The sequence below is a fragment of the Orycteropus afer genome, unplaced genomic scaffold (assembly GCF_000298275.1).
Source record: "Orycteropus afer afer isolate SDZICR_OR568_19922 unplaced genomic scaffold, OryAfe1.0 scaffold00124, whole genome shotgun sequence".
In the NCBI taxonomy this organism is placed as follows: domain Eukaryota; kingdom Metazoa; phylum Chordata; class Mammalia; order Tubulidentata; family Orycteropodidae; genus Orycteropus; species Orycteropus afer.
The window spans coordinates 7,958,699-7,966,550 of NW_006921711.1; positions in this window are offsets into that span (position 1 = coordinate 7,958,699).

The following is a 7,852-nucleotide window of genomic DNA, read 5'->3' on the forward strand; positions in this document are numbered from 1 at the left end:
AAGACAATTAAAACAAGTCCATGAGAGCCAAAATATGATCTTGAATATATCCCTCCTGAATTTAGAGACCATCTGAAGAATAGATTTGATGCATTGAAGACCAAAGACAGAAAACAAGAAGAATTATATGATGACATCAACAACATCATCCATGAAGAAAGCAAGAGGTCATTAAAAAGATGAGAAAAGAAGAAAAGACCAAATGGATGTCAGAAGAGACTCTGAAACTTGCCCTTGAATGGAGAGTAACTAAAGCAAATGGAAGAAATGACAAGATAAAAGTGCTGAACAGAATATTTCAAAGAGCAGTTTGAGCAGACAAAGCCAATTACTATAATGAAATGTGCAAAGACCTAGAGTTAGAAAACCAAAAGGGAAGAACATGTTCAGCATTCCTCAAGCAGAGAATACTGAGGAAAAAATTTAAGCCTTGAATTGCAATATTGAAAGATTCTGTGGGCAAAATATTGAAGGATGCAGGAAGCATCAAAAGAAGATGGAAGGAATACACAGAGTCACTGTACCAAAAAGAACTGGTTGATGTTCATCCATTTCAGGAGATGGTATATGATCAAGAACTAATAGATGTCAAAGCTGCAATGAAGGAATTGGCTAAGAACAAGGCTCCAGGAATTGATGCAATACCCACTGAGATGTTTCAACAAATGGATACCCCACTGGAGGCACTCACTCGGTTATGCCAAGAGGTTTGGAAGACAGCTACCTGGCCAACTGACTGGAAGAGATCTGTATTTGTATCCATTCCAAAGAAAGGTGAAAATATCGAACAATATCATTAGTATCACATGCAAGTAAAATCTTACTGAAGATAATTAAAAAGTGGTTGTTGCAGTATACTGACAGAGAACTTCCAGAAATGCAGGCTGGATTCAGAAGAGGACATGGAACCCTAGAGAACCCAGCACATAAAAGTACATATGTAGAAACACTATCTGGTAACCCAATACATGGCCATGGGCACACTGCCCCCACCTACTGAGACTGTAAATCTTTACAGAAGTAGATTGCGCTATCTTCTTTCTGCAGAGCAGCTCATGGGTTTGAACCACTGACCTTCTGGTTAGCAGCCAAATGTCTTATCCACTACACCACCAGAGTGATGAAGAAAATTGAAACACATCTACGAGAGTCAAAATATCAGCTTGAGTATATCACACCTGAATTTAGAGGTCATCTGAAGAATATATTCAATGTATTGAATTCTAGTGACTAAGGACCAGAAGAGTTGTGAGATGACATTAAGGACATCATACATGAAGAAAGCAAAAAAGTCATTAAAAAGACAGGAAAGAAAGAAAAGACCAAAATCAATGTCAGAAGGACTTCCAGTAAGATGGCATACTAGACAGACAAACTACATAGACCCTCTTCAACAAAGAAAAGAGAAACCAATTGACAGAAATACAGAAGATATCTTGCAGCCCTGAGCTTTGAAAGGAAGTATACAGAAGTGGACTAGGCACCAAACAGTGGAAAAACCTGAATGAAAACAGTGAGTACGGAGATGGTTGGAGCAGTGGACTGTCAGCTACTCTGATGGGACCAATTAGCCTGAATATTTCCAAGTGGTGTTGGGACCTGAGAATTGACCTAAAATAAGCCCTGGTTGCCAAGGGGTGCAGGGACAACTGCACTGGTAGCCTATGACTAGGAAGGGAAACTTCAAGGAGGGAGACAATCTAAGCTATGGACTTTCTGCTGATGGAGGGTGCAGCCATTTTGATTATTTACAAGCAGCAGTTGTTTTGGATATTTAAAGTGACCAAGGGTGCAGCCATTTTGATTGTTTAGAAGGGGCAGCCATTTGGATATTTAAAGTGACCAAAGGTGCAGCCATTTTGAATGTTTACAAGCGGCAACAATTTTGGATGTTTAAAGGTTCAAACCCACTAGCCACTACTCGGAAAAAAGGTTGGGTAATCTACTTCTGTAGTGATACTGCCTTGGAAACCCAAGGAGGGGTCGCTATGAGTCGGGACCAACTCAACGGCACATAACAACAACAACAACAACAAAGTGACTGAAGGTGCAGCCATTTTGAATGTTTACAAGTGGTGGCCATTTTGGATTTTAAAGTGACAGCATTCTCATTTGGATTCCAGGGACCTAAGAATAGGCTTCATTTGCCAAGGAGAGCAGGGACATACTGGAGGCAGACGATGGGAAAGGAGAAGATGGCAAATGTGTAAGTGCTGCCATCTAATGAATACAGGAGCTCAGCACAGTCCTTGTTTATGTAAATAACATAAAAAGAAAACAAAAATCATGGGAAAGTCACTTTAACATACAATAACTAATTGAATATAAACACAAAAACATCACAATGCATCAGAGAAAACAGAGCATCACAGTCCACACAAAGAAGCAAGATAAAGCAGGAGAAACAAAGGACCAGGATACAGACCCAAAACACATCCCTGAGGAAGACACAACATTGGAACTTCCTGATAAGGAATTCAAAAGAATTATATTTAAGTACCTTCAACAGATTGAGAAATAGATCAAGGAAAACACTGACAAAATTGAAGAAAACAGAGAAAACCCTAGAATAATTTCAAAAGGCAATACAAGAACAGAATGACAAAATAAATGAAAAATTAGAAATGATACAAAATCTACACACAAATCCAGAAGATTAATACAAAATTTTCAGAAATAAATAACACATTGTACAGGCAAAGGAGTAGAATTCAATCAATGGAAGACAGGATTAGTGAGATTGAAGGCAAATACCTCAATACTTCTTTGGAAAGGGATCAATCAGAAAAAAGATCAAAACAAAAAGAAGAAAGCCTAAGGTTCATGTGGGATATCATCAAGAGGAATAACCTACATGTAATTGGAATTCAAGAACAGGAAGAGACAAATAAAATCACAGAAAAAATTGTTGAAGATTTGTTGGAAGAGAATTTTCCTGGTATGATGAAAGATGAGAATACATCCATTCAAGAAGTCCAACGAACCCCAAACAGGATAGACCCCAAAAGAAAATCACCAAGACATATCATCAACAAACTCATCAAAACCAAAGGCAAAGAAAGAATCCTGAAAGCAGCATGGGGAAAACGAAAAGTTACCCACAAGGGGCAACCAATAAGAATAAGCTCGGATTTCTCAGCAGAAACCATGCAGTCAAGAAGACAATGGGATGGTATATATAAAACCCTGAAAGAGAAAAATTTCTAAGCAAGAGTTATGCACCCAGCAAAACTGTCCCTCAAATATGATGGTGAAATTAGGACATTTCCAGACAAGCAGAAATTAAGGGAATTTGTTAAAACCAGACCAACCTTACAAGAGATACTAAAGGGAGTCCTTTGGACAAAGAACCAACAACAGCAAACAACAACCAACCATTAACACACAAGATGACATAACCCAGAAACCAACCCAGTTATAGAAGTATCTAAAGTAAATAAGCCTACAAGATTGTAAACAGGGAACCAGAGACATCAATTGACAAATGAGGACACTACAACCAAAAAAGGGGAAAAATATGTGTAGTTACAGAACTTCTAAATGGTATGGAAGTCAAGACAACTGCAAGATAGAATGGACCATTCCAAACTTGGGAAGAAAATAATAAATCACAGGGTAACCTCAAAGAAAAATGATAAACCTTCACATCAAAAACAAAAACAGGACCAGCACAAATATTTAGCAAATACTAAAACAATAGCAATGAAGGAAGTGATAAGATGATTCATAAAATGAACTCAGCACAGAAAATTATATGAAACAAAGAAATCAGGAACACCACAAAAAAGCACATAACAAAATGACAGCAACAAGTTCATACTTCCAATAATTATGTATCTGACAAGGGACTTATCTCTAAAATTTATAGAAAATTTCAACACCTCAACAACAAAAAGATTAACAATCCAATTAAAAAATGGGCAGAAGACGTGAATAGACATTTCACTAAAGAGGATATTCAGGTAGCCAGCAAATACACGAAGAAATGCTCACAATTAGCCCTCAGAGAGATGGCAATCAAAACAACAACGAGATACTGTGTCATCCCAGCACTAATGGCAAAGTTCAACAAGACAAAAGATAACAAATTCTGGCAAGGATGTGGAGAGATTAGGACTCTTATATACTGCTGGTGAACTGTCAAATGATACAACCACTGTGGAAAACAGTATGGCAATTTCTTAAAAAGCTGGAATTAGAAATAGCATTTGAGCCAGCAATCCCATTGCTAGGTATATATCCTAAAGAAGTGAGAGCCAGGACAAGAACAGACATATGTACACCCATGTTCATTGCAGCACTATTTACAATGGCAAAAAGATGGAAACAACCTACATGCCCGTCAACAGAAGACTGGATAACCAAACCATGGTACATACACTCAATGGAATACTGTGCAACACTAAAGAATAATGTAGAATCTGCAAAACACCTCATAACATGGATGAACTTGGAGGACATTATGCTGAGTGAAATAAGTTGATCACAGAAGGACAAATATAGTATTAGTTCATTATTGTAAAAAGTCAAGGAAAGATTTATATATGGAAGGAAACTTTCTTTTTGGTTATCAGAGGTGGGAGAGGAGGGGAGGGAATACTTTAAAAAAAAAAAAAAAGCATTGACCCATGTCACTTTAGTTTTGTGTATTTCACTATACATAAATTATATTTCAATAAAATGCTTTTAAAAAAAATCAATGTCAGAAGAGATTCTGAAACTTGCTCTTTAATGGAGAGTAGCTAACCAGCCACTCCTCGGAAGGAAGGTTGGGCAATCCTACTTCCGTAGTGATAACTGCCTCAGAAACTCAAGGAGGGGTCGCTAGGAGTCAGGGCCGACTCGATGGCAAGCAACAACAACAACAACAACAACGAGCTAAAGTGAATAGAAGAAATGATGACATCAAAAGAGTAGAGGACAGCTTGAGAAGACGAAGTAAAGTATTATAATGAAATGTTCAAAGACCTAGAGTTGGAAAAACAGAAGTGAAGAACACACCGGCTTTTCTCATTCTGAAAAAACTGAATTAAAAATGTAAGCCTCGAGTTTTAATGTTGAAGAATTGAGTGGGCAAAATATTGAACAATGCAGAAAGCATCAAAAGAGATGGGAGGAATATGCAGTCATGGTACCAAAAATAATTGGTCAAAGTTCAGCCATTTCAGGAGGTAGCATATAACCAAGAACCAATTGTATGGAGGGAAGAAATCCAAGCTGCACTGAAGGCATTGGTGAAAAACAAGGCTCCAATAATTGATGGAATATTAATTGAAATATTTCAACAAAGGTATGCACTCTGGAAGTATTCACTCTTCTATGCCAAGAAATTTGGAAGACAGCTACCTGGCCAACCAACTGGAAGAAGTCCACATTTGTGCCCATTTCAAAGAAAAGTGATTCAACAGAATGAGGGAATTATCAAACAATATTAATAGCACATACAAGTAAAATTCTGCTGAAAATAATTCAAAAATGGTTGTAGCAGTACATAGACAGGGAACTGACAGAATTTCAAGCCAGATTCAGAAGACATGGAATGAAGGATATCAGTGCTAATGTCAGATGGATCTTGGCTGAAATCAGAGAATACCAGAAAGATGTTTATCTGTGTCTTGACTATGCAAAGGACTCAACTGTGTGGATTATAAGTAATCATAAATAGCATGTCAAAGAATGGGAATTCCAGAACATTTAATTGTGCTTATGAAAAATGTGTACATAGACCAAGAGTCAGTTGTTCAAACAAAACAAGGAAACTGTGTCCTTTCTCCATACTTATTCAGTCTGTATTCTGAGCAAATAACCTGAGAAGTTGGGCCATATGAAGATCATAGCAGAAAAACTGGAGGAAAACTCATTTACAACCTGTAATGTGCAGATGACACAACCTAGCTTGCTGAAAGCAAAGAGGACTTAAAGCACTTACTGATGAAGATCAAAGACTACTGTTTTCAGTATAGATTATGCCTCAACATAAAGAAAACAAAAATCCTCATAACTGGACCAATAGGCAACATCATCATAAACAGAGGAAAAATTGAAGTTGTCAAGGTTTTCATTTTACTTGGATCCACAATCAACACCCACAGAAGCAACAGTCAAGAAATTAAATGACTTATTTGTTTATTCATTCCCTAGTTCATGGAAATTTGGGTTGCTTCCAGTTTGGGGCTGTTATAAATAGCTCTAAGTGGCTCTGCACAGCAACCCTTCCCATCCCAACAGGGACCTCACTGCCCCAGGTATTTCCTCTGTCCCACTCCTGCAACAAGGGGTATTGTTACTCTAATACCCCACACCCGCTTGGTGAACAGAGGTTTGGCCATCCTCCACTCCCACCCACCTTCTGGGCCCGCAGGAACTCCATCCCAATCTGTGTGCTTGGTTGGAGGCTGGGTGCCCTGCCCTGCCCTCCCTCGATTTTTTTTTCTCTTTCTTTTTTCTAGTTTTTAGTTTGCTTGCTTGTGTCTGTTTTAAAAGTACTACTATTATTAATTCTTTTGTCCTTTTTACTATAATTCTTTATTCTTCCCCTCCCAGGTTCAAGTTTTTAGCTTTCTTCTTTTCCCTGTTCCTGGTTGCAAATTTTTTTTTCTTCTTCATTTCTCATGGTTAACCCCATTCCTTGTTTTTCTTTTTGCATATTTCCCATTTTTTCTTCATTATTCTCCTTATCTGCCTTTTTTCTCTAATTGCCCTATCCCCAAATTTTTCAGGTTTTCTTGTTTGTTTTTGCTGACCTTCTTGTTTGTCTGGAGGGCACAGCCATTTTGATTAATTACACATGGCAGCCATTTTGGATATTTAAAGTGACCGAGGGTGCAGCCATTCTGAATGTTTACAAATGGCAACCATTTTGGATTTTAAAGTGATAGCATTCTCATTCAGATTCCAGGGACCTAAGAACAGGCAGCGAGGTGGGAAGCAGGGAGAGGACAAAAAAGACAAAGGGGACTGGACAGATTGAGGAGTCAGCCTCAGGCACCCAGGTGAAGAGAGGGAACCCAGGCCACGACCCACAAGGAGTGAGGCAGGAAGGCAGGGAGAGGACAGAAAAGGCAAAGGGGATAGGAACAGATTGAGGAGTCAACTGCAGGGAACCAGGTGAGGTGAGGAAACCCAGGCCACCCCCCAAAAGCAGCGAGGCGGGAAGCAGGGAGAGGACAGAAAAGGCAAAGGGGACCGGAACAGATCGAGGAGTTAGCTGCAGGGATCCAAGTAAGGGTGGTTGGAGGGTTTTCCAACAGCTAAGGGAGACAAACTTGTCTGTTGATTTGTCCTACTGTGGTGACGTGTTGCTGTGAGTCTTGAGGCTGTGCCACTGGTGTTTCAAACCCAGTGGGATGCACCTGCTGCATAGGTATCAGCCCGGCTTGCAGACTGAGATAGACTAGGAGTAAGGAAGAGGCCATCCACTTCTCAAAGAATTGGCCAGGGAAAACCTTATGAATAGCAAAGAAACACTGTTTGATACATTACTGCACAACTTTATGAATAGTCCAGAAATATTGTCCAATGCAATGTTTGAGGAGGAAGATGAGTCACTTAGCTTAGAAAGCTCTCAAAGTAGTACTGGGCAAGAGCTGCATTATCAGAGTAAAATCAGCGTTACTCATATGGATAAGGTAAAGCTTTTGAGACCTTCATTTGCTGACGTGACACCACTTAAATTGAGGAGAAACAACTGAAAATATCCATTAATAATTGGAACATGAAATGTACAAAGGATGAATCTAGGAAAATTGGAAGTGGTCAAAAATGAAATGGAACACATAAAGATTGATATCCTAGGCATTAGTGAGCTGAAATGGACTGGTTTTGGCCATTTTGAATCAGACAACCATATGAT